At 34.1% G+C, this 12,356-nt stretch overlaps 1 non-coding gene across 1 annotated transcript; it reads left to right on the top strand.

Moving 5' to 3' along the window:
- The first annotated feature begins 8,719 nt into the window (after positions 1-8,719).
- Positions 8,720-8,827, top strand: LOC125618210. The gene has a single exon (XR_007349467.1). It is a non-coding gene; the product is annotated as a U6 spliceosomal RNA (small nuclear RNA).
- Positions 8,828-12,356: the final 3,529 nt, after the last annotated feature.

Here is a 12,356-nt window from a genome sequence, read left to right on the forward strand (position 1 = left end):
GCAAAGAGAAGTATTACACTAAAGGAAAAACTAATCAGAGGAGAATCTGAGCCATGTTAAATGCTAAAAATAAACAAAAATGGATGGAAATTCAAATCTTGTCTCAACAATAACCCTGAATGTTAATGACCTAAACTCACCAATTAAAAGACACAGACTAGCAAATTGGATAAAAAAAAATAAAAAAAAAAACAATATGCTGATTCCAAGAGATTCATCTCATAGAAAAAGACATCCACAGATTGAAGGTGAAGGATTGGGAAAAAAATCATACCACTCACATGAACTGTGGAAGCAAACAGGGGTTTCCATCCTCATATCAAATAAAGTAGACTTCAAGCTAAAACCAATCAAAAAGGACAAAGAAGGACACTACATACTGCTCAAGGGAACCATACACCAACAAGACTTAACAATTATAAATATATATGCCCCAAATAACAGAGCAGCTATGTTCATCAAACAAACTCTTCTCAAGTTCAAGAGTCCAATAGACCAGAACACAATAATTTTGGGTGACTTTAACACACCTCTTTCATCACTAGATAGATCTTTCAAACAAAAGCTGAAACTATAGAACTCAATAATACAATCAATAACTTAGACTTAACTGACATATATACAATATTCCATCCTTCACTGAGAGAATAACACTTTCTTCTCAGCAGCACATAGGTCCTGCTCTAAAACAGACCATATACTATGCTACAAAGCAACTCTTAATATAAAAAAATAGAGATACTACCCTGCATTCTATCAGATCATAATGGAATGCAATTAGAAATCAATGATAAAATAATAAGTAAAAGCCACTCCAACACCTGAAGACTAAATAATATGCTACTCAGTGAACAATGGGTTGCAGAAGACATCAAGGAGGAGATGAAAAAATTTTTAGAGATGAATGAGAACACAGACACAACATATCAAAATCTCTGGGACACTATGAAAGCGGTTCTAAGAGGAACGTTCATTGCATGGAGTTCATTCCTTAAAAGAAGAAAAAGCCAACAAATAAATGACTTAACACTACATCTCAAAGCCCTAGAAAAAGAAGAACAAATCAACACCAAAGGTAGTAGAAGACAGGAAATAATTAAAATCAGAGCTGAAATCAATGAAATTGAAACAAACAATTGAAAACATTGACAGAACAAAAAGTTGGTTCTTTGAAAAAATAAATTAAATTGACAGATCCTTAGCCATGCTAACGAAGAAAAGGAGAGAGAAAACTCAAATCACTAACACACGTGATGAAAAAGGAAATATCACAACAGACACTACAGAAATACAGAAGATAATTAGAAATTATTTTGAAAACTTTTATTCCAATAAAATAGAAAATATCAAAGGCATTGACAAACTTCTAGAGTCATATAATTTGCCCAAATTGAATCAGGATGATATACACAATTTAAACAGATCAATTTCAAGTGACAAAATAGAAGATGCCATCAAAAGTCTACCAACCAAAAAAGCCCAAGACTGGATGCATACACAGCCGAGTTCTACAAGACCTTTAAAGAAGAACTAGTACCAATACTCTTCAATTTATTTCAGGAAATAGAAAAAGAGGGAGCACTTCCAAACTTATTCTATGAGGCCAATATCACCATCATTCCAAAACCAGGCAAAGACAAATATTAAAAAAAAAAAAAAAACTTCTGACCAATATCTCTTATGAACATAGATGCAAAAATTCTCAATAAAATTCTGGCAAATTGAATACAAAAACATATCAAAAAGATCATGCACCACGATAAAGTGGAATTCATCCCAGATATGTAAGGTTGGTTCAACATACGGAAATCAATAAATGTAATTCACCACATCAATAGACTTAAAGATAAGAATCATATGATCATCTCAAAAGATGCAGAAAAAGCATTTGACAAAATACTGCACCCCTTTATGCTCAGAACACTAGAAAAACTAGGGATAACAGGAACATATCTCAACATCATAAAGGCTATCTATGCTAAGCCCCAGGCCAACATTATTCTAAATGGAGAAAAATTGAAGGTATTCCCTCTAAAAGCTGGAACAAGACAGGGATGCCTCTTTCACCACTTCTATTTAACATAGTTCTTGAAACACTGGCCAGAGCAATTAGATGAAAGAAATTAAAGGGATACACATAGGAAAAGAAGAACTCAAATTGGCACTATTTGCTGGATATTACTCTATATCTAGAAGACCCTAAAAGTTCCACCAGAAAATTCCTAGAACTAGTAAATGAATTCAGCAAAGTAGCAGGATATAAAATCAGCACCCATAAATCAAAGGCATTTCTGTATATCAGTGACAAATCCTCAGAAAGGGAAATGAGGAAAACTACCCCATTTATAATAGCCTTAAAAAAATAAAATACTTGGGAATCAACTAAACAAAAGAGGTGAAAAATCTATATAATGAAAATTATAGAACCCTAAAGAAAGAAGTCAAAGAAGACCTTAGAAGATGGAAATATCTACCTTGCTCTTGGATAGTCATAATTAATATTATCAAAATGACCACACCACCAAAAGCACTATACAGATTTAATGCAATTCCGATCAAAATCCCAATGGCATTCATCATAGAAATAGAAAAAGCAGTCATGAAATTCATCTGGAAAAATAAGAGACCCAGAATAGCTAAAACAATCCTTAGCAGGAAAGGTGAAGCAGGTGCCATAGACCTTAAACTATACAACAGAGCAATGGTAATAAAAACAGCATGATATTGGCACCAAAACAGATGGGTAGACCAATGGTACAGAATAGAGGACACAGAGACTAACCCACAAAATTACAATTATCTTTTATTAGACAAAGGTGCAAAAAAAAAAAAAAACATGCATTGGAGAAAAGATAGCCTCTTCAACAAATGATGCTGGCAACACTGGAAATCCATATGCAATAAAATGAAATTAAACCCCTATCTTTCACCATGCACAAAACTCAACTCAAAAAGGATCAAGGACTTAGGAATAAAACCAGAGACCCTGTGTCTAATAGAAGAAAAAGTAGGCCCTAATCTCTATCATGTGGGATTAGGCCCCAACTTCCTTCATAAGACTCCTATGGCGAAGAATTAAAGTCAAGAATCAATAAATGGGATGGACTCAAACTAAAAAGTTTCTCCTCAGCAATAGAAACAATCTGTGAGGTGAATAGAGAGCCTACATCTTGGGAGAAAATCTTTACCCCTCACACATCAGATAGAGCACTAATCTCAAGGGTATATAAAGAGCTCAAAAAGCTAAACACAAAAACAACAAATAACCCAATCAATAAAAGGGCCAAGGACCTGAACAGACACTTCTCAGAATATAATACATAATCAATCAACAAATATATGAAAAAATGTTCATATCACTAGCAATTAGAGAAATGCAAATTAAAACCACTCTAAGCTTTCATCTCACTCCAGTCAGAATAGTAGCTATTATGAAGACAACAATAAAGTGTTGGCAAGGATGAGGGGTACAGCCAATATGGAAAGCAGTATGGAGATTTCTTGGAAAATTGGGAATGGAACAACATTTGACCTAGCTATCCCTCTCCTTGGTCCATACCCAAAGGACTTAAACAGCATACTACAGGGACACAGTCACATCAATGTTTATAGCAGCACAATTCACAATAGCTAAACTGTGGAACCAACCTAGATGCCCTTCAATAGATAAATGGATATAAAAATGTGGCATATATACACAATGTCCTGATGTCAGTAATAAAAGAGAATAAAATCATGGCATTTGCAGGTAAATGGATGGAATTAGAGAAGATAATGCTAAGTGAAGTTAGCCAGTCCCAAAACCTGAATGCCAAATGTTTTATCTGATATAAGGAGGCTGATTAATAGTAGGGTAGGGAAGGGAGCATGGGAGGAATAGACAAACTCTAGATAGGACAGACGGGTGGGAGGGTAAGGAATGGGGATTTATAATGATGGTGGAATGTGATGGACATTATCCAAAATACATGTATGAAGACATGAATTGGTGTGAATATACTTTGTGTACAACCAGAGATATGAAAAATTGTACTCTATATGTGTAATAAGAATTGTAATGCATTCCACTGTCACATATAAATAAAGAAAAGAAAAAGAATCTACACCTACTACTACACCTACACCTTCAGTGTCATTTTTGTTGTTTTTTTTTTTTCCTTAGGTGCCAGAGGAAATATGATGCATCTCCCAGTGTAAAGTGTTCAACATGAAACAGAGCTGAGATGATGTATATGCAATTTATGCACTACACACACACTGCTTTTCACATCTTAAATATTCTTCACATTATTTTAATTATTTCCCAAGATTTCATATAATTCATTATGTATTTCCATATTCATAAGAGTTAGGTTGCTTCTAACTTTTATCACAATATAAATATAGCTGGGATGAACATCTCTGATAATTTCTTCACAATAAATTCCTAAAAATAGAATCATCAGAATGGTCTGAATACTAAAACATTTTTTATCATGAATTGGCAAACTGGCATTCAGAGATGCTCATCATATGACACAACAAGGGGCTCTGTATGTAAGGGGCTCTGTTTCCCTGCATTTGCGTCAAATTGATAATTTTCATATGCAAAAAAAAAATTTCCCAACTGTTCACTGATTTGCATTTACTTCTGTGGCGGAATGCTTTATATGCTTATTGACCATTTGCAGCTCTTCATTTGTGAATCAAGTCCTGATGTCACTTGATTATTTTTCTATTAGGATGTCTGTTTTCATGTTTTTAGAACACCATTGCAAATCATATGCTAATATTTTCCCATTTCCTTGTCTTTTAACTTTGTTCTCAGAATTTTTTGATACACTGGTTATCACTATTTTAATACAACTCAAAATGTAATATTTTTTATTTATGGTTTGTTTCTGTGTTTAACCTTATATTAAACATTTTCCTCATATTTTTCTTTCAGTTATTTTATGATCATTTCAACTATTCTTTCCTCATGGAACTTATCTGGGCATAAGAGGATTAAGAACTAAAAGCTGTATAAGATTTGAAACAAATAGACATATTAATCATATAAAGTCTAATATGAAACTGAATTAAAACAAGATATATTCCATGCTTTTATAATTATGTCAGAATGGATTCTACAGTCAGGTATAACTAAAAAGAACAAAAAAATAGAATTGGAGAGAATTCAAAGTCAGAAAAAAATCTGATCCGCCCACTCACCCATTACCTGCTAGACTCTGTTATTCTTCTTCTAACTCAAATGACTTTGTGTTCCATGATTTTATTCACATTTTCATTGTTCCCATTTAATTACTTAGAACAACCTTTAAAAAAAACTGGCATTCAAAGGAACGGATAATAATTGTAAAATGCATAGTTAAATGAAGGAAGCTGTTTACAGATGGCAGGAGGCGTGTAGGCCTTGAACTTCACTACCCCAAGTACTGCTACTATTCTAAAAACTAATATTTGGGCACATCTGATACATCATGATATATCAGCTGCAAGATTCTATTCCATAATAGCTCTGCTACTTAATGTGTTCCTCTGACAGAACCCCTGCTCTTTTGATGTTCCTGGGAGTATATAACTCAGATACTAGTAGCAATGTAGAAGAGCCTATGGCTGTGAAGAAAAAAAGAGAGCCCTGGAGAAAATAAGAATCAAAAAAACATCCTTCTGCCCTTTTGTCCTAAGGAGAGGATACTGAACATAAGGACTGTAACTGTTTGTTGTGTTATCAAAATATGAAATCTTCGTGCATGAAACCCTTTGTCGGTTGAGTGACTCCCATATACTGTGGAAGACTCAAGTCATTAACATCTTTGAAATTACTACAAGCCAATTTGTAGTTGGGCCTCTTCTAAGGAGACACAGTTACAAGGATTATAGGTCCTAGTAACGTTAGGGCTCTAATCTCTCTGAAAATGTCTCGACTTTCATTGAAAGATTCACTTATCCAATTTAAATAATCAATCAATTTATTTTAATTTAATGGAACCTAGTGCCTCACATATGAGAGGAAGGAGATCTAACAATGGGCTGTATCTCCAGGCCCTCCCACCAATTTTATAAGCTACTTTTATCACATACTGAATTCTTACAAGAATGTCCACATAATTCAAGTATTTACTAACCGTATAATCTCAGTTATGATGTTGAATCATTAGAATATAAAAATATTAAGAAAATGCTCTTCACAGAGCTTCCTTGTATATTCTCTGCTTCATAGTACCATCCCCATTAACCAATTCCTAAGTATTTTGTGTGTGTGTGTGTGTGTGTGTATTCGTAGTTCTTGTAAATGAAAGTGTTTTAATTTTTTAAAATGGTTTAGTGCATAAAAATGCCACTAATTTTTCATGTTTATTTTTGTATTCTGAAACTTAATTGAATTTGTTCATTAGTTTAAATATTTTTATTTTATTTTCTCTATATAGAAGATCATGTCATCTGCAAACAGACAATTTAATTTCTTTCTTTCAAATTTAAATACCTACCATTTTCTTGCCCAATTATTCAGCTAGGACCTCTTACATAATGTTGAATAGAAGTGGTGAGAGTGAACATCCTTGTTACTGATCTTGGGGGAAAAGCTTCCAACTTTTCACAATTCAGTATGATGCTGAATACACTGCTGAGTATGAGGAGGGACCTTCACCTGTCCCAGCAGAAATTCAGTCCCCACAGACTGAGGCTCAAAATATACCTCAGACCAGGGTAGCCGATGCAGTCTTAGTAATCAGGCTGATCCTATCCGCATGCTTCAGCAGAAACATGGTCCAGGTTCATATCAGTAAATCGAGTGCTAGAAGAGTCTCCAGAGACCAAGCCTCCAGGACAATCCATGTGAACCCAGATTCCAAGCCTGTCCTGGCTCCAAGACATAAGCCGTCCTTGAAGAAAGACTCCAGAACAGCACTTTGATATCCAGCCTCCAGGCCAGGCTCCAGACCAATCCCTCTAGCTCGAGAATCAAGGTATCATCCATAGTCTCAAGCTCAAGTATGACCCCCTGTGGACCCAGACTCCATGCCTGCTCCAGTGCCATGTCAGTTTCATTTTCCAGACCCACACCAGTGGACCAAGCCTATCCAAGTATCTGGCTGTCCTTTCAAACTCAGCATCAAGGCCCATCCAAATACCAGGTATGCTCTTTTAAACCCAGAATTCAATTCACTGTCCAAGGACCCATGAAAAAAGCCAACTATCCTGATAATTCCAGCAGCAAGCCACCCTCAGAATATGCCATGTGGTCTGCCCAAAATCTATGGATGGGCTGCCTGCTGAAGGGCTTTCCGAGACAGAACTAATCAAAAGACTGAAGTAAGACCCAGCTCTCTCAAGTGAACAGATACCAATGCATAGCAATTAAGGTCACAAACAATTAGGGAAACATGACACCACCAGAGAAATAAAGCAGTAACTGACCCTAAAGAAACTGACTGACAAAGGACTTGAAATAATCATTTCAAGGCAGCTCTGTGAGCTTCAAGAAAATATACAGAAATAATTCAATGAAATCAGGAAAACAACAAGGAGAACAAATTTATACATATTTCTAAAAAAAAAAAATTCTGAAGCCTAGAAATACAATGAAGTTAAAATTGCACTAGAAGGTGTCAGCAAAGGTTCACATATTTTTTCTCATATGTGGAATCTAGGAAAAAAAGACAGACATAAATGTATGTGAGAGACTATTAGTGAATAGCAAAGGGAGTGGGAAGAGGATCTGAGGAGATTACAGAGAAATAAAAATGATAAAAATATGTTAAGTGCACATATGAATATGCCACAACAAAATCCACTATTCTATAAAATTAATATGCTCTATTAAAAAAGGGAGTGAATATTTAAGAGTAGTGCCTGTTAGCAGCAGATGAAAGAATTCATCTCTTATCAGATCCTTTCTACAAAAAAAAAGTTAAACCCTGTAGGCATAAGGAAAATTCTTACAAGGTAAAATATGAATCTACACGGGAATGAAAAGTACTGAAACCGTTCACTGTATGAGTAAATATAAGATTTTTTTCTTATTAAATATCTTTAAAATTGTTCAAACAAAAAAAATGGGTCATAGCCGGGCACGGTGATGAATGCCTGTAATCCCAGCAAATCGGGAGGCTGAGGTGGAGGCAGGAGGATTGCAAGTTTAAAGCCAGTCTCAGCAACTTCATGAGGTCCTAAGCAATTTAGCAGCGAGACCCTATCTCTAAATAAAATATTCAAAAAGGGCTGGGGATGTGGCTTAGTGGTTAAGCTCCCCTGGGTTCAATCCCCAGTACCAAAAAAAAAAAAAACCCCAAAAGTTGTTATACATAAAGTTGTAAAATATGACTTGAAGGCTGATGGTGCTAAGTATAATGATAATGATACCATTAAGGTTTATGATATACCTCATAAAAATAACATAAAAAAGGTATAAGAATAACAAAGAAGCAGAAAGGAGATAAAATGGAACCACAGATACTCAATCCAAAAAAGACAGGAAAAGAAGAACAAAGAATAAAGAGAAAACAAATAACAAGATGGTAGACTGAAACCTAACCAAATCAATAATCATATGTGAATGGAATACATACCCAATTAAAAGCAAAGATTGAGAGATTCAGATTGCAAAAATAAACAAAAATCTAGCTAAATACTCTTATTAAAAGCATACTTTAAGTATAAAGACAACAGGTTAAAAATAAAGGGATGGGCAAAAAAGACATATCATCCTACCACTAATCAAAAGAAAGCCGGAATGCTAATTTCAGCACCACATATGTTAAAATTGGAATGATACAGAGAAGATTAGCATGGCCCCTGCGCAAGAATGACATGCAAATTCATGAAGCTTTTCCACATTCTTAAACCCCAAATTTAAATAAATAATAACAAACAATAAAAACGGAAATTTGGGGAAAACACATGCACACAAAGAAAAAGCTGGAGTTTTATCAATATCAGATAAAGTAGATTTTGGACCAAAACATATTATCAGAGATAAAGACCATTTATATAATGATAAAGGGGTCAAAACATCAAGGTAATGTAACAACCCAAAATGTCCACCAAATAACACAGCTTCAAAATACATGAAGCAAAAAATAGATAAATCCTCAATTAGAGATTTCAATACTCTTCTCAATAATTAACAAGTACACAGAAAATTGGTAATGATAAAGAAAACTTGAACAACATTATCAAATAATTATGTCTAATTCAAGTCACGAACAGTCCACCAATTAACAGCAGATAATACCCACCCTCATCTCCTTTTTTCCTAAGTACTCACAGAATTTTTACCAAGAAAGATCATGTTATAGACCATAATATAAGTCTTAACTTTAAAAAGATTCAAATAATACATGGGCGTATAATGGAATAAAATTAAAAGCCCAAACCAAAAACTTCATCTAGAAATCTTCAAAGAATTTGGAAACTAAATAATACACTCCTCAATAACCCATGGGACAAAGAAGAAACCAGAAGGGAAACTATAAAATGAATGCAAATGAAAATACAACATACCAAAAATTGTGGGATTCTGCTGCAGCAATACATAAGAAATCAGATTTTTGGAAGTTATACTGAACTCCCTAAAACCAAAACACAAACTTATTTTAGATCCAGAAAAACATTTTAAAAATGTGTGTTTTCAACAGACACTAGTATGGCAATATGTAAATCGATGGATGTGTAACTGATGTAATTCTGCAATCTGTATATGGGGTAAAAATGGGAGTTCATAACCCACTTGAATCAAAGTGTGAAATATGATATATCAAGACATTTGTAATGTTTTGAACAACCAACAATAAAAAATCTAAAATATAAATAAATAAATAAAAATGTGTGTTTTATGGGTTAATTCAATAAATATATGGTGACAACTTAAGGGAGGCTCTATTCTGTGCCCTAAAAATAAAATAAATAATACAAATAAGACCCTCTACTCTTATATTGCATCAAAGTGTACAGATAATAAATACAAACACTAAGAAACTTGCAGATAATAACAAACTACATTAAGAAAATAAAACAGTAATTTAAAAGAGAAGTAGTCAGAGAAGTACTCTGTAAATAGATATGAGCTGAAACCCGAATAAGGACAGCAGATCATGATCATGCAGATGTAAACCCAAAGGAACAGTATCATAGAGAGATAAAGTATGAAGGTCCTAATGTGGAAGGCATATGCTCTAGATGTCTGGAGAAAGTTAAGTGAAAGAGGTAATAGGAGAAATATTAGTAAAGATATGCATGAAAAAGATAAGCACTCAAGCTGGAGTATAGGTAGCTGGGTAAGGACTGAGATTTGGCTAGAAAGGTACAGGTGGGTCAAGACCTATACTGTCAACATGGCAGCCACCAACTGCATGTGACTCTTGAGTACTTAAATTTGGGCCAGTACACCTGAATAACCAGTTTTAATCTAATTTGACTTACTTTAAATTTTTAGAACTATTTCAAGTACATTGGAAACTGTTTCAACTATGGGTTTTATAAAATCTAAATATAGATCAAATATTTCTAATTTGGTTTTCTATTATAGAACATTATAAGAGGAATAGCAAGCTAATCTTTTGAAAATCTTTTCAGTACAAAAAAAAACATAATTGTTGTTAATATTCTGTCATTATCTGACTCTTTAATACTTATTAGCAATTTTTCCTGAGTTGTAGACAAATGAGATGTTAGGTAGATCTAAAAAACTGCAATATGTCTGAATGTTCCATAGGTATCTCAAACTCAAAATATCCAAAAACCCAGTTTATCATCTTTCCTATCCAATATATTCTTTCTCATCTATTCTTTAAATGTTGGGAATTTAGATTTCCCACTTTAGAAAACCTGTTATGAATTTCCCCCTGAATATCCACTAATAATCATCTTTCCCATTTGCTTCTTAAGTATTTTCAAATCCTTTATGTAGTATTCATTCCAACAAACCCTAATTATTAGTTTGTTACCAGAACTCTTTGAACCAGGCAACACTGAACTTCAAATGTGATCTACAAAAATTTCCATGACATGCTCATGGCCTACCTTTCCCATTTCTATTTATTGCCTTAGACTTAAGTGATTTGGCCATAAGAAACCACTTGTGGTTTATACAGGCAGTAAATTATTTCACACATCATAGTTCATGTATTATGCCTACTCATAGCAGAAAAAGTAAACTTAAGTACACAGGTTCTACTGGTTTAAAAAACTAAGAATCAACAAAATGGGTCTATATTACTATCTACACCAGAGGTTCTTAGGAATAGAAACTCAATCTACCCATAAAATCTCCTTGGGCTTACAGGCTAAGAATGAGCATACTGCACATTGTTTCTTTAAACCACAACTTCTGGTTCCTAATTATTCTCAGTTAAGTACCTGTTCTTGAGCATCCTTCCCAAAAGAGGGGCTGGCAAAATTCTGCTTGATTTAGTTAGCATCCTTTGATCAGCCATCTGGAAGAAGTGACTTGCCAAGATAGGTCTAGGAAAAAAGGGTGAAGAAGCCATGTAGTTGACCTAAAGTAATTTGATATCACCAAGAGCAAGGAGTGAAAACTGCAAGGTCAATTTTACTAAAGGAGATATTCTGGGCACAGGACAAAACAAAACACTGTTCTCTTACAAATCACAACTTGTAATTCAAACTGTGAATACAAGACAAGAAAAATGTAAGGTCCAATATCAGGCTTCAAAATATTCATAAGACATCCAGGAATCTACATACCAATGAGTATGCATATGAATTTTATTATGACACAGGTTCCACACATTAGATTTCAAGATCTCATCCCTACAAGCTCTCCTCTGAGGGATCAAGGGAAAAGAGACTTATCATTGTATCTATTCTTAAGAGATGCTTAATAGGCATACTGAATTAAAATACAGCTTAGCTATTTTCTTATCTATTCTTATATTCTTTCTATTAAGATGCATATGATATTTCTCTGTACTCCCAGAATCCCCCCAGCCAAGTTCTTTTTTACTGTTATTTTCCATATATTTTTTAATCTGACCTGTGTTCATCCTCTAAATTGACCAGCTTAAGGATTGAGCTTTGTGTTTTCATTCATGTTCCTCTAACAAAAACAGTACCAACACTTATTAGCAATCCTAAGTCTACCATGTGACTAATAAATCCAGGCTTCTTGCTACTCAAAGAAGCTTGCCCAAGAACTGTTTGTTATCGATTTATGACAAGATAGAGTTTGACCCAGAATGTATGTAGAAAAGAATTTTTCTTTTGTGAGAGAGTTGTTCTTTGAAAAAGTGTCTAACAATTAGAAAACGCTTAATGATACAATTTATACTCTTGCCCACTTTGAGCCAAGGTGAGTTCTTTTATGAAGAAAAGCAAGATCCTGAAGAATGCATGGTTAAAACTAATAACTT

Source organism: Marmota marmota, unplaced genomic scaffold, assembly GCF_001458135.2.
Source record: "Marmota marmota marmota unplaced genomic scaffold, marMar, whole genome shotgun sequence".
Lineage (NCBI taxonomy): Eukaryota > Metazoa > Chordata > Mammalia > Rodentia > Sciuridae > Marmota > Marmota marmota.